Source organism: Micropterus salmoides, unplaced genomic scaffold (genome assembly GCF_014851395.1).
Source record: "Micropterus salmoides isolate LMB-PRFRI ecotype aquatic unplaced genomic scaffold, ASM1485139v1 Ms_hic_scaffold_1, whole genome shotgun sequence".
Classification (NCBI taxonomy): Eukaryota; Metazoa; Chordata; class Actinopteri; order Centrarchiformes; family Centrarchidae; genus Micropterus; species Micropterus salmoides.
The window spans coordinates 63,405,966-63,429,528 of NW_024040040.1; the positions used below are offsets into that span (position 1 = coordinate 63,405,966).

General features: G+C 43.5%; 1 protein-coding gene and 1 long non-coding RNA gene across 2 annotated transcripts in view; both read left to right on the plus strand.

The window, feature by feature from the left end:
* LOC119898138 (B-cell receptor CD22-like) overlaps window positions 1-23,563 on the plus strand; it is a 509,835-nt gene that overhangs the window by 110,202 nt on the left and 376,070 nt on the right. The window lies entirely within an intron of this gene.
* Window positions 1,390-3,399, plus strand: LOC119899382. Its single transcript, XR_005443827.1, has 2 exons — window positions 1,390-1,636; window positions 1,781-3,399. It is a non-coding gene; the product is annotated as an uncharacterized LOC119899382 (long non-coding RNA).

The following is a 23,563-nucleotide window of genomic DNA, read 5'->3' on the forward strand; positions in this document are numbered from 1 at the left end:
TGGAGAGGCTGATGTGCGGAGGAGAGCCCCGTCCGAGCCTCTCTTGCAGCCACGGACCACCACTTCAGCCCAGGTTGACTGATGCTTCGGAATCGAGCAAGAGGAAAGCCATGGAAGGGTAGAGGGGTCCCATAGCATGGTGTCCTGGATGTTAGCGGTTGCGCAAAGAGAAACAATCTGTTTGGCTTGTACTGAAGCCACGTCCATAAAGCCAGTCAGCAGGGAATCTTTCTCTTTGAGTTCCTTTGAAAGTCGTTGGATGTCTTCCATAAGGTCAGCAATCTTTTTGTTCGCTTTCTTAAGGAGTGTGCAGTCCTCATGTGGCAGAGTTATCTCAGCTAGCATAGTCACCAGAGCTTTGTTGTGGTCAGTAGCGTTGATGGAGTTTTTACGGTCATCTAACTTAAAATCCATGTCGGATAACTAAAATCCTTAACCCACGTAAAACTTAAGTTAAAAAGTTAAGTTAAATAAAAAGGATATAAAAAATGTAACAAAAGTGTGGATTAAAACTGGATAAGAGTCCGGTTTAAGATGGAGCTTCTGACAGGTGGCTACAGACGCCAACGCATGCGCAGAGTGCAAATTACGTCAGCGATCTTGTAGTATGTAGGTTTCTTCCCAATACACTGACAGTAAACCTACACACAACTAGTAGGACAAATACTGGGACTATTGAGACCTCATGTCTGCTTCGGCTAAACTTTAAACAGCATTTTGCAGAGACAGGAGAGGTGACTACAGGGACCAATGATTCTTTCAGCGCTCTGTCGTCATGCTTTTTGTGACGTGCTGTGATTTTGGTTGTTTGGTGTTTTTTGCTGTGCTTACCGCTTTAATGGATTAGGAGTAATTCACCATGTAAATGTCTGTATTTTCACTCAATGTCATAGTCACACATTTTCTCTCTTACCATGTTGGGAACCTGCAGCACAGCTTATCAAGTGGAGCAGATGGATCAGATAAATAATGACTAGCTATTTTATGTTATAACTGTTCTATTTCTATATATGTTCTTCTCCAGATGCTCCAAAGCTTCCCTCTGTGTCAGTGAGTCCCTCTGCTGAGATAGTGGAGGGCAGTTTGACTCTGACCTGTAGCAGTGATGCTAACCCAGCAGCTAATTATACCTGGTACAAGGAGAATGAAGACTCACCAAAAGCATCAGGACAGAACTTCACCATCACTGACTTCAGAGCTGAACACAGTGGGATTTTTACTGTGAAGCCCAGAACAGAAGAGGGCGTCATAACTCCACCTTACATCTGATTTTTGTGGCAGGTACGTTTCTCCTTGCCACTAATTGGCTGATTAATAGAAGAGCATCACCTGGCAAACTGATCCAGCACAGTTTATCTAATAACTTTCTATCTCCATTTCTAGAGAAATCATCAGTGATAAGAATTATCAAGTTGATTCTGGTGGTTGTGATGCCAATTGCTCTACTTCTGTTTTGTCTGAGGTGAAACTATAAGAATGAATCAGTTCCATCACTGACATTTACTATGAATATTTACTTTCATAGTTTTGGAGTTATCAATTAAACTTTTTATTTATTTGTTTTTTGATTCAATTCAGGAAGAAGAAAACTCTGAGCTCCACCGCTGAACCAAATGAACAGATAGAGACTATAGAGGTGAGAAAGCTGTTGGGCCACAGTGACAAAACTTACTCTGGGTTATAATTTGTTGGCTTATACATTCATTTTAAAATAAAACCTAATTGCTCTAATTCCATTTATGAAGCCTTTAACTCTGATCTTGTTTTCCCTTCCCGTCAGTTGATGTCTGGTCCTGATTGTACCAACGCCTCAGCCTTGAACCAAAACTGTATGTGACTTTCTTCAGATGGAGTCAAACCAGAGGGGACTCACCTGGATCGGAACAAAGAAAAGCCACTGAAGTAGTCCAGTGTAGAACGAGGGAAGGTGGAGGAAGTTGATACATTTACCTTCAAGGAACGTTTTCATTTTTAGTTTTTATTAGCAGCAGCATATATTTTTACCTGTGCAGGTACATTACATACGCTCAGTATTTAACTCAGTATGTAAAATATTATTTAAAGTTTTAATGTAATAAATAGTTTTTAAGAAATACTGGTTGCCCTTTCACGTCACACCTGTCCTGGTAATGAAAGCCAATAAAGTCTGTTCAAAACAAACACATTGAACAGGACATATCTCACAGCATGTACTGTCTGTATTTAAACACTGAAATCAAACAGAAGCCGAGCTCTGTCACACTTTGCAAGTGTTTCAATTTCAAATTGTTGCAGCCAGCTTCCACAACAACTCTGCAGTTTGATCATCATTTCAGTTTCCTCTCACTGCTGTAGAGGGTGACAGTGTGCAGGAAGTTTTAGATTTCAGCTTTAAACAAACTGCTTGTGTTTATCATTCAGAACAAAGTTTGTATTTATCAGTAATTTCTCAAATGTTTGTAGGGGTCAGGGTAATTTCTTTGGTTTAAAAAAACAGTTAAAAAATACACCTATCAGCCGTAATGTTATGACCACTTACAGGTGATGCGAATAACACCGATTATCTCGTTACCATGGCACCTGTCAGTGGGTGTGATATATCAGGCAGCAGGTAAACACTGTCTCATAGTTGATGTGCTACAAGCAGGAAAAATTGGCTGTGTAACGCCTCATGTCTCTGAACAGTGCTGCTGAAAATGACATGATGTGGACGAGTTTCTTAAGTGTTAAATATATATATAATATAATGGCGGTTTTATTCGTCCGCTTTATTATACACTGTACTTAGACTTTACAAATTCTAACTTTTTGTGTCATGATTTACATAAGATCAATCCAGGTTGTTGAGGGACTTTCCTTGCTCTGTAACGTCACAAAACATTAACAATGACTTTGATGTGTCATTATCACACTGTCTGAGGCCAAACCATTCTGAGTTACAGTACTTTGTATGAGATCATTAGAATAAGAAATCCAATTGTATGGTCTGGCTTAGTGTTTATAGATGTGACCACTTTTTTGAACATGTATTTCTTATGTGGGGACTAGGCCTGAAGGTTACCATCTTTTCTGTTCAGTTCAAGTTCACCTTGTCAGCTTTTGTATTTGACCTGTGAGATCTCTTAATACAGTCTCCAGACTCTACAGGCATCAATGCAACACATTCTTTTCATGTCTGAAAGTTTTCTTCTTGTAGATGTTAATTAGTCATTACAAACTGAATAAGAGCTGCATGTTATCATCACAAACACTGAGTATTGGGAATGTATTCTTTGTATCCAATGGATTTTTGTTATTTTAAGTAATAAGAACTATATTTTGCATCCATATTTTTATAATTTGATAGTTCAAAGATCCTGCGCACCTGTATGGGTATGTAAGGCCTTCAATGAATAATAAAGTCTCTACTACTGACTGACAGTTGATGATTAGCTGCCACAGCTTCTCTAAGGACCTATTTCCTCGTTTCTTCTTTCCTTGCATGTTTTCCTTGCGACAACTTCCACCAGCTTTGTGTCAAGGCCTGCCCCTACTCTCCCCCTACTCTGTCTCTGATTGGCAACAAGAACAATCCAATCAGAGCTGTCAGAAAGCTGGTGGGGGGGGAATGACACTTTCTTCGCATCTCTCCATGCATCTAACATGGGAAAAACAGAGATGCAATGAAAAGATGCAAATGATCAGAATCAGAATCAGAACCAGTTTTATTCCCCAGGTATGTGTACACATCTGAGGAATTTGACTTTGGATTGTACATTGCTCACAATTTGCTTACTCATAAAATAATACAATAACAGAATAATAAAATCAGACACAGGCTACAGTATAGAGAACACAGATATACACACTATAAACAGATACAAAAACAGTATAGACACATTGACAAATAGTGCAGTGAGCAGAGTGCAAAGGATCCAGGAGTAAACTTGTTATTATCATTACTTATGTACATGTCGGAAGTGGGTTTGATATGCAGGTACACATACATGCATACATACACATGTACACAGTGCGATGGAGCACAGTGCAAAGGATGCTGGAATAAATAAGTACATATTTTGTGCAAGTATTATGAACGTGAGGAAGCTGGGTGCACAGGAATTGTTCTGACACTATGAGTCAGAAATCAGCTGTTCATCTGAGTGATGGCTTGTGGGAAGAAACTGTTCCTGAGTCTGTTGGTTTTGGTGTAGCGCCTACCAGAGGGGAGAAGTTGGAACAGCTTGTGTCCGGGGTGAGATGGATCTGCAGTGATGTTTCCTGCCCGTTTCTTGACTATGGAAATGTATAAATCCTGAATGGGGGGCAGGTTGGCACCGATGATCTTTTCTGCAGTCCTGACTCTCCGTTGTAGTCTGCCCCTGTCCTTTTTGGTGGCAGATCCAAACCAGACAGTGATGGAGGTGGTGCAGAGGACAGACTGGATGATGGCTGTGTAGAAGTGGATCAGCAGCTCCGTAGGCAGGTTGAGCTTCCTGAGCTGGCGCATCCTCTGCTGGGCCTTCTTGATGATGGTGTCAGTGTTGGGCTCCCACTTTAGGTGCTGGGATATGGTGGAACCCAGAAACCTGAAAGATTCCAAGGGCTGTTGAGTATGGTGGTGGGGGGCAGAGAGGAGTCCCCCTCCCGTCTGTAGGCTGACTCATCACTGTCCCGGATGAGGCCAATGACCGCTGTGTTGTCAGCAAACTTCTGAAGTTTGACACATGGGTCTCCTGAGGTGTAGTTAATGGTGTAGAGGGAGAAGAGCAGTGGGGAGAGCACACACCCCTGGAGAGGTGCCTGTGCTGATAGTGTCTGATACCAGGATGTAATGCAGTCCCAAGTTAACTGCATCATCTACTGACCTGTTAGCCCTGTAGGCAAACTGCAGGGGGTCCAACAAGAGTCCTGTAATGTCCTTCAAGTGGGCACCAGTCTTTCGAAGGACATCATGACTACAGATGTCAGGGTGACAGGCCTGTAGACATTTATTCCATAGATGGAGTTTTTTGGGGGACCAGGATGATTGTGGAGCGTTTGAAGCAGGAGGGAACTTCACATAGTGAAGTAGTGTGGGTGAGGGGCCAGAGAGGCGGGATGAAAGCATGACAGTGGGGGAAGGTGACTGTTTGAAGTTGGTGTTGATGTGCGTGAGACAGTGTGACTTTTCAAACCTACAGTAAAAGCCATTCAGCTCGTCAGCCAGTTGTTGAGTACAGTGTGAGCAGTTGAAAGTGATAAATCCCGAGTTACCGCTGTACAGGAGGTACTGGACCAGCTCTCCGTCATAAAGGGTCCGATCCTCTAGGCCTATGGGTATTACCCTATTAGGTCGAACTGAAGACTGTTTAAGCTGGTGTTGAAGAGATTCGCCTAGCTTCTCACTGTCTTCTTCTGAACACCTACCCAGCTTACCTGACTGAATAGCCCTAGAGCCAAATACCACCCCAGCCACGCCCGTTAACAACTGCTCTTGGTATAGTTGCTAGGTTTGTGTTTAGTGGCCAGGAAAATAGGCCTCAAGGATAAGTTAATTTTGTTGACTAGAGCAACCTATAAGAACCTTAAAGATGTTAAACACACTTTACCTAATGAATTACTACCTTAGTGAAGAAATAAATTTAATGTCTACTACTGGTACTTTAAATGCAGTGATTATATTTTATAGCAAATTTAAGCAAGGGCAAGCATACAACTTAAAACTGATTAAAACCTAAGTAAACTGATAAAATTTCTAAAATTCAAAACCTGATTATGATAGCTGAACTTGAGTATTTTGATGTCTTCTTTTTGGAGAGAAAGAGAGGGGAAGGAGTTGTCCTGGCCAAGGAGTTCTTTCCCTCCTCTGCTGGGCTGATGACTCTGGTGGAAACCTGAGGCTTTGTCCAAAGCCCTCAAATTGTCTTCAAAAGTCTTCAGTCTTCGTTGGAGTTGAGTGAGAGATAATCTTCAGAGTCCAATGATTCTTCAGTTGGTTTGGATGTTGTGGTTACCCTCTGTGGCGCGATCTCTTGAAGTCCTCTGAAGAAATCTCTGAAGTATTCTCTAGTTGTTTGCTGCTCAAATCCCCGTCTCTTGTCTTGGGCTCTTGGTCCAGTACGGTGATGGTCTTGCTCCGAGTCCAATGCCTCTGAGGTCTGCCGAGGAATAACCCCGATCTCTCTCTGACTCCTCTGTATATATCCTACTCCGTAGCTGAGTTTTCTTTGCCCAATTAGCCACCACCCTTTTCCTGTCTACGTGACTACTGTCACATAGCTTGATCATTCTTTTGGGCCAGAGATTCAGTTGGGCCAGAGATGTCCTTGTTTGGCCATTTCCTTTCCCCTTGCTGACCCTTCTCTTCCAATGACTCATAGTCATAAGACCGTTACACCCATCTCAGTATTTCACAGTCAACTCAACATTTCTCAACATGTTCCTTCACTTCTCTTATTCTTTACACACTTACACATTTTAATCAATACTATTAAAATCATGATCTTCTTCATTTCATTTGTAGTTAATCATATTCTTTTCATTTCTTAGTTGATTACATTACGGTTGTTACATCAATACACTACATGTGGTACTTCTACACAATCAGTTGGAAAGTACCTGACACTCTTTTGGTTATTATACTCATTTGTGTTATTCAGTTGGAAAGTACCTTACAGTTCCATGGCTGTAGTGAGCCATTGTTTGGTTATTTCCACGTCTCCATTCGTCCTTCTCACAGGAAGTTCCTGAGGTTCGCCTTCGGGGGTGTGGCTTACCAGTATCGGGTTCTTCCATTCGGCCTGGCAATTTCCCCTCACACATTCACCAAGTGTATGGATGCAGCACTGGCCCCGCTGAGGCTCCAGGGCATCCGGATTTTCAACTACATCAACGACTGGCTCATCCTAGCCCAGTCTCGAAAGTTGCCGGTTCGGCATTGAGATGTCGTTCTGGCTTATCTGTTGCGTTTAGGGCTAAGGCTCAACGCAAAGAAGAGTGTGCTGGCGCCCACCCAACGGACTACGTTCTTAGGGGTAGTATGGGATTCGACAACGATGCGGGCACAATTGTCTCCCGCACGTGTTGACACCATATTGGCTGCCGTGAAAGGGGTGAAGTTAGGCCACGCCATCACTATAAAACACTTTCAACGAGTGTTGGGTCTCCTGGCGGCTGCGACTTGGTCCAAGGTTCCCACTTGGGATCTGGTGGTGGTTCTTGGGGCATTGGCTGAGGCCCCCTTCGAACCCCTGGAGTCAGCTGAGGCTAAGCACTTGACCCTCAAGATGGCCTTTCTCCTTGTTATCACCTCTCTGAGGAGGGTGGGGGATCTCAAAGCGCTTTCGGTTCCCTGCAAAGTCTGGAGATTGCCCGGGGGAATATTAGGGCTATCCTGCACCCTCGTCCAGGATACATCCCTAAAGTGCCTTCTTGTGCAGCAGGGTCCACAGTGCTGCAGGCATTTCATTGCCTCTTTGCAGGATGTTTGTGTAGTGGCTGGCTGGACCACTCCGCACACATTCATTTGATTTTAAAGTCTTGACCTTCCTTCAGCACCTGGCACTCGTGCGCTCTCCTCTTAGTCGTGCCACTTTATTGCACACTGGGGCAGGCGGGGTTTTCGGCACGGTTTAGTAGGTATCTCGTTCCCGACGCAGTTCGAGATCCCTCGAATGTACGTATGTAACCCTGGTTCCCTGAGAAGGGGAACGAAACACTGCGTCGGCCCGCCGCACCTCTCTCCCCGCCTGAAGCGCCTGCTTCATAGTTTAAGCTAATGATGAGTGTGTACAGGTGTGCTTTATACTCCTCCGGTTATTCCGTCACACCTTACCGTTCTAGCAACAAACCAATAGGATTGGAGTGATTTCATTCACGTTCAGACCTGATTTCATTCACGTTCAGACCTGTTCCCATAGTGTCATAACCGACGCAGTGTCGCGTTCCCCTTCTCGGGGAACCAGGGTTACATACGTAACCCGAGACGTTCTGACTGACTGGTAGGGACACTCAGCCATTTAACCTCTATGGGATCGTTAGCTAAGATCATTGATACCGCTGGTTCATTACTGCTCCTCGCTGTGGTAACGACTCTCGTCATAGTTAGAGCCACCCGTGGCCAAGTCTGAACGACCATCATTGGCAACTTTACCTGAGGCCAAGAGGGAATGCTTGTTCAGTTTCCTGGGAAGTGATGAAAGTGATGGTGTAGACCCCCTCCTCTGTTTAACGACGGCATCTCAACCCGGGCGTAAATGGCTTCCTTGACACCTCTTTCAAACCATCCATCTTCTCTGTCTAAAATGTGCACCTGGTGATCCTCAATCAAGTGTCCTTTGTCCTTCAGATGTAAATAAACTGTCTTGACCTGAGGAGTTGGCCATTCTGTGTTGAGCCATGCGTTTGTGTAGTGGTTTAGTTTCCCCAATTTACATTTCTGTGCATTCTTCACTGCATTGGATCGCATATACAAGATTGCTTTTCTTGTGTTTGGGTGTGCGGTCTTTGGGGTGGACCAGTATCTGTCTTAGTGTGTTCTTGGGTTTAAAAAACACAGGCATGTGATGTTTGTTGAAAATCCTCCTGAGTTTCTCTGATACTCCAGACATGTATGGAATCACAATGTTGTTGCATTTGACTTTCTTCTCCTCATCCCCTGTAGTGTTGGTCTTCTTCCTGGATTTTGTGGTTTTCACAAAGGTCCATTTAGGGTATCCACAGGCTGTAAGTGCCCCCTTCAGGTTGTTCTGTTCCTTCTCTCTGGCTTTTGCACTTGTTGGTATGTGGTCTGCTCGGTGGTGCAAGGTTCAGATGACCCCTAGCTTGTGTTCCAGTGGGTGGTGGGAATCAAAAACGTAAGTATTGATCCGTGTGGGGGTTTCCTGTGCACTCCACTTTGCAGGCTCCTGTCCACTTCAATGTGTACAGCACATTCCAGGAAAGCCAAACTGTTGTGGACAAATTCTCATGTGAACTTGATGTTAGTGTCCACAGAGTTGATGTGTTCTATGAAGGCTTGTACTTCTTGGGTTTTAATTTTGACCCAAGTGTCATCCACATACCTGTACCAGTGGCTTGTTGTTGTTCCTCTGAAGGAGTTCAGGGTTTTTCCCTCCACTTCTTCCATGTAGATGTTAGCCACAAAAGTGACACTGGAGAGCCCATGGCACAGCCATGCTTTTGTCTGTAGAATCCTCCGTTGTATTGGAAATAGGTTGTGTTTAGACAGAGATCAAATAATTTATAGATCTGGTCAGGGCTGAGGTTGGTTCTGCTGTCCAGGCTGTGGTCTTGAAGTAGCCGTTTCCTTATGAATTGTATTGCCTCCATGGTGGGGATGCAGGTGAACATAGGACACCATGGTTTCATCTGGGTCCAGTTTCAGTCCTCAAACTTGTTTACAAAGTCAATGGAGTTTTGAATGTGGTGGGAGCACTAACGAACCAGCGGAATCGACGATCCTAGCAAACTATCCGACAGAGATTAAATAGCTGTGTTTCCCTTCCAGTCAGTCAGAACTGAGATTAATGGGGGACGAAAACAAGAGTTTCACTTTTAGTTTACACAATAGAATCATCATCATACTGTAAAGAAATTGGAGCTGGGTTGTTGTATAAAGTAAACAATGCTTCATTTGCAAAACAACAGTAAGACTCATGTCTCATTTCAACTTGGAGATGTACACTCTGTTCCTGCATATTAATGATGTGAAGAGGAAGAAAATCAGGGCAGCCTTTAACACTTCAGTGTCTGTTTTAACACATGTGTACCAAGCACAGAGACAAACTGTCTTCAAAGACAGTGTCCACCCTTTTTCATTAGAAATGTTTATTGTGACTAACTGACATACAGGACTTCTCATGTATGTGATCTACCTGCTGATTTAACAGACGTGAGGAGCAGCTATGAGTTTAACAGCAGCAGCGAGTGGATTTGTTGTCTTCCTTCTCTCTGTACAAGGTACTGTCCATCATTATATTGTGTTAGCACACTTCAGAAAATCAGAGGAAGGTGGGTTTTTTTAGAATATAATACGATTTGATGTGTGAGGTTATACAATGTGGTGCGACCCCTGCAACACCAGACATTCACTTCTCTTTCTTTATATTCAAGTTTTACAAGACGTCCATCAGAGAACATGAGTCAGTGTCATGTCTTTCATTTAATAGGAAATGACTCACCGTAGGAGTTGAAAGGTAGATAATAAAACTTAGTCACACTAATGAATATTTTTATATTAACAATGGTTTGAATAATTGTATAATGTTGAAGATGTTGCTAGTAGTAATGAAGCCACAGAGAATAATCACCTGAATCTGCAGTTCCTCTCAGCTCTTGAGAGCGTTTCCTGTTTTGTTTCGCTCTCACCAGCCTTGTTTCCAGCAGCTGCAGCTGATTTCAGTGAAAAGGCTCTAAAAAAACACTGTACACTACCTGCATAGTACTAAATGGCTAGCTGCTAAGGATCCAGATATTTCCCTACTTCCCCACCTACAAATACCGACCAAGGTGGGTGTGCTGCTGCCTGGAAAGGAACTCATGACCTCAAGAAGTTAAAAATAAAATTAGGGGAGTGTTTAATCAAATCCATTATAATATAGCATAATAAAGTATTCCTGATATTCTTGAATATGTCAAACATTAACTAATGTTGCAAATTCAGATATCTTGTTTTGACAAGCAGGGGGACCAGAGAATACAGGCAGGCGGCCGAGGGCGGAGCAGGGGAACCAGGGAATTAAGGCGGGCGGCCCGAGGGCGGAGCAGGGGAACCAGGGAATTCAGGTGTCCTAGGGGCAGGGCAGAGAGGGAGTGTAGGACCTCAGGAGGACGGCCCAGAGGCCAGGCAGAGAGGGAACAGGGAACCTTGGGCGGGCTTCCCAGGGGCAGGACAGAAAGGGAACATGAGACCTAAGGAGGACGGCTTGGAGGCGGGGCAAAGAGGGAACATGGGTCCTGAGGCGGGCTTCCCAGGGGCAGGGTGGAGAGGGAACGTGACACCTGAGGCGGGTTTCCCAGGGGCAGAGCAGAGAGGGAACATGGGACCTCAGGTGGACGGCACGAAGGTAGGGCTGGGAGGGGACATGGAACCTCAGGTGGACGGCCCGGAGGCTGGGCAGAGAGGGAACCGAGGAGGTCAGGATGTCGAGAGCCTGAGCTAAGGTCCACAGGGTCCGAGCAGAGGGTCGACGGCGAGGACTGGAGGTCCCAGGAGGCCGGCGGGGAAGGCGTAACCTCTCCAGAGGTCGGGCTAAGGGGCGGCTGGGATGAGGGCGAGACCTCTCCAGAAGGCCGGCAGCGAGACAGCAGCAGGGGGAATCAGGGACGGGACTGCTGGGCTGAGGGCCTTGGTGCGAGGAGTGGGGGTTGGTCCAACACCAACCACCACCAACGGGGCTGACTTCGGTCGGTCCTCCAACGAGTATGGGGGGCCAGCTGGGGGCTAGCGGTGCTAGCAGGCCGGGGAATAGGCTGGGGGCTAGCGGGCCAGGGATCAGGAGGGAGAGGCCGGAGGCTAGAGGCGCTAGCAGGCCGGGGAACAGGCTGGGGGCTAGCGCTGCTAGCGGGCTGGGGATCAGGACCAAACTGGGGGCTAGCCGGCCGGGGATCAGGAGGGACGGGCTGGAGGCTAGCGGCGCTAGCAGGCCGGGGAATGGGCTGGAGACTAGCAGTGCTAGCAGGCCGGGATCTGGAGAAACTACAGGAGCAAGTGAAAGGCACTGGCTAAACAGCTGAATGCCGTTCCCCAGCCTCGGAGCAGACTTGTGGAGGAATAGGTGAGCCCATGGCGGTAGAGAGTCCCTCAGCCACGGCTTGGCAGCGACTCGCTCCTGAGCCAGAGATCCAAAAACCTCCCACTCAAAGTTGTCGACCGCTTCCTTCCAAAAGACCTTCAGTTCGATCAAGTCGACCTCCAGTTCGCACAGATCACGTGAAAGGTCTGCAGGGTCCATTGCTGGCCTCGTCTTACCACCACAGGGTTCACTGAGCGTAGGCTTAGGTGGGGACGCTGACACAGGCAGGGGAGGCAAAGACTCGCTGGGGTACTCCTTTGTTGGTGGAGGGGCTATGGCGTGGAGGAAGCTGGCGTCCCGGGGGGGGGGCAGAATCCCTCAAACGGGGAGCAGCCGCTAAAAACCGGCGAGCCCTGGCACAGAAGACTTCCCTTAGGCTGTCGCTGATAGCTCCCTCCCACAAGATTTTAAGTTCCATGAACTCCAAATACAGGTCATCAAAGTTTGTGGGGTCTGTGGACAGGGGTGAGGGTAAGCGTGCTGGGTCCATACTGGCTTGATCCTTCTGTTGTGGTGTGGACCTCTCTAACTTCAACAAGCTCTTGAAAACTCATATCTTCCGAGAACACTTCCTCTTATAACACCTCTAACTCCTAACATGCACTTCCTGTGCTCTTCTATCCCCTTAAACTTATCTTACTTCTGTCCTAGGTAAATGCAAAAGTAAATGCGCCGTATTTCTATAGCGCCTTTCTAGTCTTTTCGACCACTCAAAGTGCTTTCACACTACATCTGCATTCACACACTGGTGGAACACGGGCAATTCGGAGTTAAGTATCTTGCCCAAGGACACCTCAACCCGCAGCCTGAAGGAGCTGGGGATTGAATCACTGACCTTCCAGTTAACGGGTAACCCGCTCTACTTCCTGAGCCACAGCCATAGTATTTACCCCAATGATGTGATATGTGCTATGAGCTCTCACTAGCTCTTACTATTGCTGCTCTTACTAGTATGTATTGTCAGTTGTAGATCTGTACTTGATGTTCTGTTGATGCTTGTATGTTGTTCCTCAAATGTAAGTCGCTTTGGATAAAAGTGTCTGAATGTAATTTATTTATTTATATGTAAAAGTTCCACACTCTTGCTTTAAGGTGGGATGGCATGAGAGTCAAAGTAGTTTTGGGAAATATAGCTTCACAAACTGAAGCACCTCCACTACAAATGAAAGTCTGTGTCCTGATGTTGTTGAGTCTGACTGTAGTTTCTGATGTGCTCTATGTTACAGTGATACAGGGTCAGAATGGCTGGGGAGTGACTTACACCTCTACTCAGATCTGTGCCTTAAAAGGATCAACAGTGGAAATGAGCTGCACCTACACATACCCATCCTGAATAAATGGCCGTGATACTACAGTTCAGGAATCATTCTGGTGTGCTCGAAGAACTGGAAATGTGTGTGTGGATCTGAGAACAGACTCAGAGTACGCAGGTCGTTTGCAGTACAGTTGTTCTAACAACATCTCCTTCAGTGTGTGAGTTTACTCCACTGTGTCGGGGGGAAAAATCTATTTCAGACATAACCATATTGGAGTCTTCTAGATCTAAATGTAGATGCAGCTGTCACTGTTTGTCATGTGTGCAGGCAGGAATAGATTTAGGACCCAGTTGCAGGACTCTAAGGCAAATAGATCCGGTCTTAGAGTATTTATTAACAAAAGGGGAAACCAAACTTACAGCAGAGTCCAAAAATCCAACAGGAAAGGAAATCCATAACCAAGTTTGTCTACAGAGGAGCAATAACACAGTCCGTAAAACAAAAAATCCAGGGGGTGACACTACAAAGGAATAATCCAAAGACGAGGCAGGAAAGCAGACTCAGACAGTAGACAAACGACAAACAAGCAAGAACAGAACAGAAATTACCAACATTTAAGCAGAAGGTAACGAGCAGGGCGGGACCGAGACCAGGTGGAGCAAATCAGAATAACTCATCCAGACAGGCTCTAAACAGGACAAGACCAACATGCATAAACACCACTGAAAGACAAACCGAGGTTCATAAGAAACACAGTCAGACAGATAAGGCAAGCACACAGATATTGAAACTACAGACAGAGCAGACTAAGATAACTACAGAATACAGGCAGTTAAAACAGATAAAACATAATCAAACAACTGACAAGACAGGCAGTGATCAGAACAAACACTTAGCAGACAGGCAGACACAAACCAAGCAGGAACCAAACAGCACACAATAACAGAAAAAAACAAGAACAAAGACAGACACAGATCAGGATCATGACAGAACCATCATTATTTATAAAACATTTTGATATTCTGTTATTTTAATTTTTGTGATTCAGGAATATTTAAAGTAAAAAATATGTTGTTGCTACATTTAATGTTTTGATTATTGCTCCATTTTGATGATGTCATGCCCAATAGCTCTCAGTTTTTGACTGAGACAGAATGGATATTGTTAGTCTGGCACTTTTGACTTTTCATAGTAAAACATTAATTTCTGATGAAGATTCATGTTCAGTGTGTAGATGATGATGCAACAGCTGTTAGTATAAGGAAAATAACTTTTTACAGTCTGTTATTTAGAATCAACAGAATTATTTCAAAAACATAAGAAAGGACATGATCTGCCAGCTGGCAACAATTACAACTTACCTGAGAAGACTGTCAGGACTGACTCAGTAAACAGGATCTGAACACAACCAGCATCCTGTATATAGAGACAAATGATTAAAGACGTGTTATTGGCTGTCAGTTTCCACCAGCAGGAGTCAAACCTGGACAGCTCCAGGATCAGCACTCTGGACAGCTGCGGTGACAAATACTAGAGAGAATCAAAAAAAAACAAACACAGAGAAGTTTTAATGAAAATAGTTAATCGTCTACGGTAACCAATTCTAATCTTGAAGTAATTCATGTTCATCTCTTCTCCAGATGCTCCAAAGCTTCCCTCTGTGTCAGTGAGTCCCTCTGCTGAGATAGTGGAGGGCAGTTCAGTGACTCTGACCTGCAGCAGTGATGCTAACCCAGCAGCTAAATACACCTGGTACAAGACGAATGTAAACCTCAAACCTCTCAGTAAAGAACCACAGCTTGTCTTCAGCTCCATCCAGTCCTCTGACCTTGGAGAGTATTACTGTGTAGCTCAGAACCAGCTGGGGAGGAGGACATCTGAATACATCACTAATGTGAAATGTGAGTGAAACGGCTTATTTAAAATAAAAAAACAGCTTAAATCTGCCCAGTCTTTGCAGAAGAAGACTTTACTGACCATACCTACATCCTTCAGCTCTACTTGCTTCACATTAACAGTCTGCTGTAACTCACTGAGCAGCTCCAGAAGATTTTAAGTTTTATGCAGTTTTGTGATCAAACCGTCACACATCCATTTATCAGACCTCCTTCAAAGTCTAAAATGTTGCGGCACACAGCTGTTCACAGTTTATAATGTAAATACCAGATGTGCTACTGTAGTAACTGTTAGGTTTAACTGGAAGGATTCAGAAGCGGACACTAGGCTGATGATTAGAACACAGGCAAGGTTTATTGACAAGAGTGCTCAGGAATGGCCAGAGAGTAGAAGAGAGGGCTGAGAATTCCAAGTCCGGCGGGATTCCAGCGATGGCGTTAGAACTGTTCAGGGCGGACAGATTGGCAGGCGGGCGGCAGGCAAGCAGGCAGGCAGCGACTAAACACACAGGACGGAAACAAGAAGTTAGGTACAGGTCACAAATTACTCAACTAGAAGTAGGAGAGTTGGCCAGAGCAATATACCACAGGAGGTGAACTGGCGAACAACGGGAGCTGGACCAGAGTATTTCACTGCAGGAGTTGATTGTTGATGAGCCAAAGGTGCAAGAAGCTGGAGGTGGTGATCCTGGACCGGACACCCACACACACACACACACACAGGACCTGACAGACAAGTCTGACAGAGACAGCAGGGAAGAGAAAATTGGGAAAACACAAGGGAGGGGGAGGAGGCGGAGCCTAATCATGACAGTAACACACCCTTAACCTAGAATAATCCTAACACATCTCCTCCAGATGCTCCAAAGACCTCCTCTGTGTCAGCGAGTCCCTCTGGTAAAATCATGGAGGGCAGTTCAGTCCTGTGCAGTGTTGTCAACGTAGAAGAGAGGCTGAACACATTATTAGCAGGAGGAACACAGAAACAGCAGCTGGAGCAAGACTCAGGAACATCTATCATCAGGGCTTCTCATCCTCTTTTGAGTTGAATTTGAATGTATTTTGTATTCATGTGGGAAGACACCAAGTTTCTTCATAGAAAAGGGTCATGAAGACGACACCTGTGACCAAGTTTCACGTACAGGTCTATTAGTGGTTGTTATAGGAGGACTTGGCTGTCACTCTTGTCCTTTGGAAGGGCGCTGAGCCAAATCTATAAATCCGAGGGATTTAAAAAGCTCTCAGGTTTTTTAAAATTTACTACATTTCTGGTGTAAAATTATGCATGAGTTAAAATTGTGGTCAAGCCAGCAAGTTAAAGAGAAAAGTTATTATTTCACAAGCCTGCTACACTGTAGTGATAAAGTCACCCACTGTAACTCACGCAGTACACACCCATTATAAACTCAAAAAAGCATAAAACTTCCGTGCGACCGTGAACAAACCATAAAATATTTCAAAACACTGAATACATCATTAATAGATTAACTTCTTGTAACCAATTTACAGTTTAAATCAAGTCTGTAGCTGAAAGTATGCTGAACTGGTGAGCTTTCAAAGCGGAGTAGGTATGAAGAGGATTTCGACAGTCTCTCCATTCACTTAGAATGGAAAACTTTTCTTCCTGGAGTATTTTGTAAAGTATTTAAGGTATCAATGACAAAAGTATTATTATTATTAAGTAGTATTTTTGTTTCTTACCGATGGTGGTTGTTGTTTTGTATATGTGTTATGTATGTTACATCCTGCTGCTGCACAATCAATTGCCCCCCGGGGATAATAAAGACTCCTTGAACTTGAAGACATACCTTCGTAGAGCAACATGCAATCCAAAGTTCAGCTAAAGCTTCCAAAATTACAGTTGTTGTAGTTTGTCCAGACTGTGATTCTTTGCTGAGCTGCAGCAGAAGGTTTAGCCCCATTGGTGTCCTGACGTTACTCTGTCATTCGGTCACAAAGCCTTTCATATGCAAATCTTATGGGTAAAATCAGAACATCATTTTTACTTGTTATCCAGCAGCAGGTTGTATTATTGTAGTTCCACCGATGTCAACCTTCTGCTAAGAAAGGTAAAAATTTGCCCAGGAAAAATTACTGTTTCAATATAGTATTGCCACAGATTGCAGCTTCCAGTAAAGGGTTGAGCACAGCAAAGTTTAAACACATGGTTAACGTTGTGAAATGATCAGAACACAACTACCAGGACAAAGAGACCCACTCAGTTAGCCTGAGTGAAACTACTGAGACCTCATGTTAGCTCCAGCTAATCTTTAGACAGCATTTTGCACTAAATGAGGACAGTAGATTTTGATCCTCATTTATTTCAGTGTAGCCTAAATGTTTTTGCAACCAGCTGCACCAGACGTGCCCATATTTGGACAAGACGGTGAGCTAACAACCGTGTGTGGAGCTAGCTAGCTTGCTTACTAGGTGCATCTTTAATTCACGTTAACTGTCATTTTAACAGGGCTGACTATTTTGTCTAGCGAACAACAGTCTTAAAACTAAATGTACTCACCAGAGAAAGTGAACAGCCAACTCCTGATACGCTTTTTAACAGTGGTTAAATTTACACAGTGCCGTGGGTACTAGCCTGACTGACATGTCTCCATGGTAACGACTTGTTAATCACAGATAATCCCGTCCTGAAGCATACTCAGCTTTATGGTCTATTTTCCTCTAACTGGGACCATAATTTACTAAATGAACATGGTGTTGTATTGAATAATACATAGCAATTGAGACCATAAACTCAATAGGAAAGTGTTTACTGAGGTAATAAATCAGCTGAGAAGTAGAAATCATTATAGTTGTGTATAGTAGTAGTGTAGTAGTAATAGCAATTATATAATTTTGAATCAAATTTCATTCTGGCCTCTTCTTTAAGTTTGTATTTGACATAACACCTTATTTTCTCAATTAAAAGGACGGAAACTAATGTATATGTGACACGAAAGGCAATTTATTATTTTGGCTGCTGTTTTGTCGGCGGATTTCTTCTACCGGCCACCTTGGCAGGTGAGCCAAAAAGTTAATTTCCACCCCTGTGGCCACTGCTTGAAATGATTGGTCCCCTATGGTCTAAAAATTTGTGTGGGGAACCACTAATAGCCTCTGACCTGATTACCTCAGACTTCAGGTGCAGTATGAAGTTTCATATGAAGCTTTTCTGTGCAATGCTCTGTCAGCATGCTTTTTGTGACGTGCTGTGTTTTTGGTTTAGGTGCATACAAATGCCTGTCTTGCCCATTGTGATACAGTAAAACTGTTAACTGTATTTTCACTCAATGTCACCGCTAATTCTTAAAGTGTTGGAAACCTGCAGCACTTATTCCTACCAGGGTGGTGAGAAACTTGGGTGTCATGATTGATGACCAGCTGTCCTTTCAGACTATGTCGCTGCTTTGTCTTGGTCGTGCCGCTTTGCTCTATGCAACATAAGAAAAATCAGGCCGTACCTCATTCAATATGCCACCCAGGTTCTGGTGCGGGGCGTGGTTACCTCTCACCTCGACTACTGCAATGCCCTCCTAGCGGGTCTTCCAGCTTGTGTGGTGAAAGCCCTACAAATGGTTCAGAACGCAGCAGTGCGTCTGGTTTTTGATCAGCCCAAAAGGACTCATGTCATTCCATTGCTGTGCGCCCTCCATTGGCTACCCATGCCTCCTGTATCACATTCAAGTCACTACTGCTTGCATAGAGAGTGACTACTGGGTCTGCACCTATCTACCTAGACTCCATAATCCAAGTTTACGTTCCTTCTCGGCCACTACGCTCTTACCAACAAACGCCACCTGGCTCTGCCATCCCTTCACACAAAGCAATCTCTGTCCCTGTTCTCATCTGTGACACCACGATGGTGGAACGAGCTACCACACGCCATCAGAGCAACTTCAAGAAGCTCTTGAAAACTCATCTTTCCGAGAACACTTCCTCTTATAACACCTCTAACTCCTAACCCTAACATGCACTTCCTGTGCTCTTCTTCTGTCCTCTTACAATTATTTTGTATTGATTGCACTTTTTTGTTAACTCTTACTTCTTTCCCTCAGAATTTACCCGATTGATGTGATTTGTGCTATTAGCTCTTAGAATAAGAATCAGAAGGAGCTTTATTGCCAGTTAGTGTTTTACACATACGAGGAATTTGCTTTGGTATAAGGTGCTACACATAGACAAACATACAGTTGATATAAATAAATGTAGAAATATATAAATATGGAATAGACAATGCAAGTTACATAAGAATATTGAAAAAACGATTTGCAGAACATGTGCATTATTCTGGGTTTGTGTTGTGCAGAACTATTGCAATGAAATATCTAAATTGACAACATAAAAATATAACAACAAAGATTAACAATGACAAATTAAATAGTATTTAGATGTGCAGAGACATTTGTATTATTTGCTAGGGGGAAGTGTCAGTGAGGGACCCAGGCCTTGTTGATGAGGCCAGCTGCAGACGGGAAGAAGCTATTTTTGTGGCGAGAGGTTTTGGTCCTGATGGACCGTAGCGTGTTGCCAGAGGGCAGAGTCTGAAACAATTTGTGTCCAGGGTGGGAAGGTCAGCTGCAATCTTTCCTTCTCGCCTCAGAGTCCTGGTGGCATGCAGGTCCTGGAGTGATGGTAGATTGCAGCCAATCAGCTTCTCTGCAGAGCGAATGATACCTGCAGCCTGCCCTTGTCCCTGGCGGTCGCAGCAGCGTGCCAGATGGTGATGGAGGAGGTGAGGATGGAGTCAGTGATGGCGGTGTAGAATTGAACCATCATTGTCTTTGGCAGGCTGAACTTCTTCAGCTGCCGCAGGAAGTACATCCTCTGCTGGGCCTTCTTGGTGAGGGAGGTGATGTTCAGCTCCCACTTGAGGTCCAGATGTTTTTCCCCAACAGAAGCTGAAGTTCGTACAGTTTGTTGCACAGCGAGCGCACAAATATTTCCGGTAGCGGTGTGTGGAGTCCCATACAGCGAAGACGCACGAGTAACCCGGCTTTTTCGTCTCCTGCAGCGCTTCACCGCCTGCACAACAACAAGAGAGCCCTTCACCAAAATGTCCAATAATTCCACTGATGATGTGAGAAAAGAAGGAAATAAATCCGCTTGAGTTGTTCCCCTGATGTTCATGAGCTCTTCTCTGATAAAAGAGCGCCGGGAATCACAGCCTTTCTTAATAAACACACAAAAACAAAACAAAGAGCACCTAACATTCGAGGCCGCTATGCTCAGCGCCATCTTGAATCTACTTATTTGTCTTTATTGCTACTCTTACTAGTATGTATTGTCAGTTGTAGATCTCATGCTTATTTGATGCTTCGTTGATGCTTATATGATGTTTCTTAAATGAAAGTCGCTTTGGATAAATGCGTCTGACAAATGAGTAAATGTAATGTAATTCAGAGGGATCAAATAAATTATAACTAAGCATTTTATGTTATAATTGTTTCTATTTGGTGCCCCTCCCATTGGGTGGCACTCAAAACAACAACCAGAGGTGTAAAGTAATGTAAGTACAAATACTTTGTTACTGTACTTAAGTAGTTTTTTGCTGGATTTTTACTTTACTTGAGTATTTCAAGTAAGCAAAATGAAAAGCAGACAGAGCACTTGAGTGGTGCAGCAGTTCAAATAAATATATTGCATCATGTTTCTACAGTAGCTGAAAACAAACAGCACTACAGAGTGCGTTTCGTCCATAGACTGAATATAAAAAGGATTTGTCACTATGTTCTTTTCTTCTTCTTCTTCTTCTAGCATTCTGGCAGCGTAGACTCTCATCACTATGCTGAATACGTTGAACACATATTTTACATTAAACTTCTGTATTCAAACCTGTCTTCAGTGAATTTAAAAAGATAGATTTCTTTTTGTAAAATCAATAGATTTGAATATGTAATATGTTTTACTTTTGATACTTACGTACTTGTAAAACCATGTATGTTTTTACTTTTACTTGAGTAATTTTTTTAATGGATGACTTTTACTTTAACATCTTAGTGTGGTATCTGTTCTTTTACTTATGTATGTACTTAAGTATGATAATTGAGTACTTTTTACAAGACTGATAACAACCTTGTTTGCCTAAAACCTGTTTTATTTCTATATACGTTCTCCAGATGCTCCAAAGCTTCCCTCTGTGTCAGTGAGTCCCTCTGCTGAGATAGTGGAGGGCAGTTCAGTGACTCTGACCTGCAGCAGTGATGCTAACCCAGCAGCTAAATACACCTGGTACAAGGAGAATGAAGACTCACCAAAAGCATCAGGACAGAACTTCACCATCACTGACTTCAGAGCTGAACACAGTGGGAATTATTACTGTGAAGCCCAGAACAGAAGAGGACGTCATAACTCCACCTTACATCTGACTGTTGTGGCAGGTACAATTGTACCTGGCTGATTAACAGAAGAGCATCACCTGGCAAACTAATTCATGAATCAACTCTACTAGTGAGGTCCAGCACAGTTTATCTACTAACTGTCTATCTCCATTTCTAGAGAACTCAACAAGGCTAATAATTATCATCACGTTGACTCTGGTGGTTGTGATGCTGATTCCTCTGCTTCTGGTTTGTCTGTGGATGAGGTGAAACTATAAGAATGAATCAGTTCCATCACTGATCTTTGAATATTTACTTTCATAGTTTTGGAGTTATTGACTTTTTATTTATTTGTTTTTGGATTCAAATTAGGAAGAAGAAAACTCTGAGCTCCACCACTGAACCAAATGAACCCATAGAGACATTAGAGGTGAGAAATCTGTTGGGCCACAGTGACAGAACTTCCTCTACCAAAGAGTTGTAATTTGTTGACTTATACATTCATTTTAATATAAAACAAATTGTTCTAATTCCATTTATGAGGCCTTTGCCTCTCCCTCTCCCCATCAGTTGGAGTCTGATCCTGATTGTACCAACGCCTCAGCCTTGAACCAAAACTGTAACCAGAGGGACTCACCTGGATGGAAACAGAGAGAAGTACAGCATTGAAGTAGTCAGTGGAGAACAGGGGGCTGTGGAGGATGAGGATACATTTACCTTTAACTGCAAACATTTTCATTTTAGTTTTCATTAGCAGCAGCAGGTAGACGTCAGCAGCAGCATGTAGCACAAGATTAGAGTAGAATGTAAGCGTCATTGTTACCTGTGCAGGTACATTACATAAGTTCACTGTTTGTCCTTTCACATCACACCTGTGCTGGTAATGAAAGCCAATAACGTCTGATCAAAACAAACATGTAGAACTGGAAGCTAAGTATTTCACAGCATGTACAGTCTATGTTTAAACACTGAAATCAAACAGAAGCCCAGCTCTGTCACACTTTGCTAGTTGTATCATTTTCAATGTGTTGCAGTGGCTGATTGAAATAAACAGCCAGCTTCCACAACAACTCTGCAGTTTGATCATCATTTCAGTTTCCTCTCACTGCTGCAGAGGGCGACAGTGTGCAGAAAGGTTTGGATTTTAGCTTTAAACAAAGTCTTTGTGTTTATTATTCTGAATTAATTTTGTATTTACCCAAATAGACCTATTATTATTATTATTATTAGAAGACACCAGGAACAAGAGCATATAGAGCGTGTTGGAGAGGTGACTGATGGTGCGTTCATGTGGTGCCAGAATAATTACATTTTTTCCCTCCCTTATATCTTTATTGCAAAAAGAGAAATAAAATGTACATGGGACATAAACAAGTAAACAAAACTTTGAATTGTAGTATACATGTAGTCAACTGACAGTCGAATCATATGACTGCAGTCTCCATTTCTTACTCACTGTTACACTGTACATTTACAGCTGAACTGAGGCTTATTGTTTCTCTCTCTGCTCGCACGCCTGACAACTATAATAATATTCTTTGTGAGGTTCATCAATGGTGATAAATGAACCAAACGTCCTGTAAGGTACAGACAGCTCTTCTCTTCAGCAGGTGTTACTCTGCCACTACACACACACACATTGGGCCCACACATGTGTGCTGACGCCCCCTTCCTTAAGGGTTAGGGTTACAATTTTGGATTTATTCATGCACTTTATAAACTTTTATAAAATGCCTCACATGTTTATTTACAGCATTATATGTTGAAGTGTATATTGTAATAGGCAGCATATTAACTTATTGGGAGAAAACTGGTAGTTCTATTTCAAATCAGACATTGAGCACCCCATATCACCAAAATGGTATGGTCCTCATTTCATAACGCTGTTTCGAAGCTTCGACTGTGAGACTGACAGTCGATTCAGGCTCCTCCCATCGAAGTATCGAATCTTCAACTATTCGGGGTCAGCACTGGTCTATACATATTTGCAAACATGTAATTTGTGAAGAGTGAACTAGATGTCTGCGTGTTGTTTATATGCTCTGATGATGCTAATCCAACACATCTTTGTAGTAGCATCCATGTTGATTCCACATTCAGACTTCAGAGCACATGAACACACTGAAGTTGGAAGAACTACTTCACAACTTGCATGTGAATGCACCGTGAGCCGCTGACTGCAATTTGCAACCCTCACCACTATCACTAAAACTTACACACTGAACCTTTAAACTAAGTATTTGAATCTTGACCACAGTGAAGTAACTAACATTTTGGGAGATTTACTGTGTAGTTTTCAAGAAGAGCATGAACTTTATTTATCTGGAGGGAAATTGTTGTGCAGCAGTTGCAATTCGAAGCAG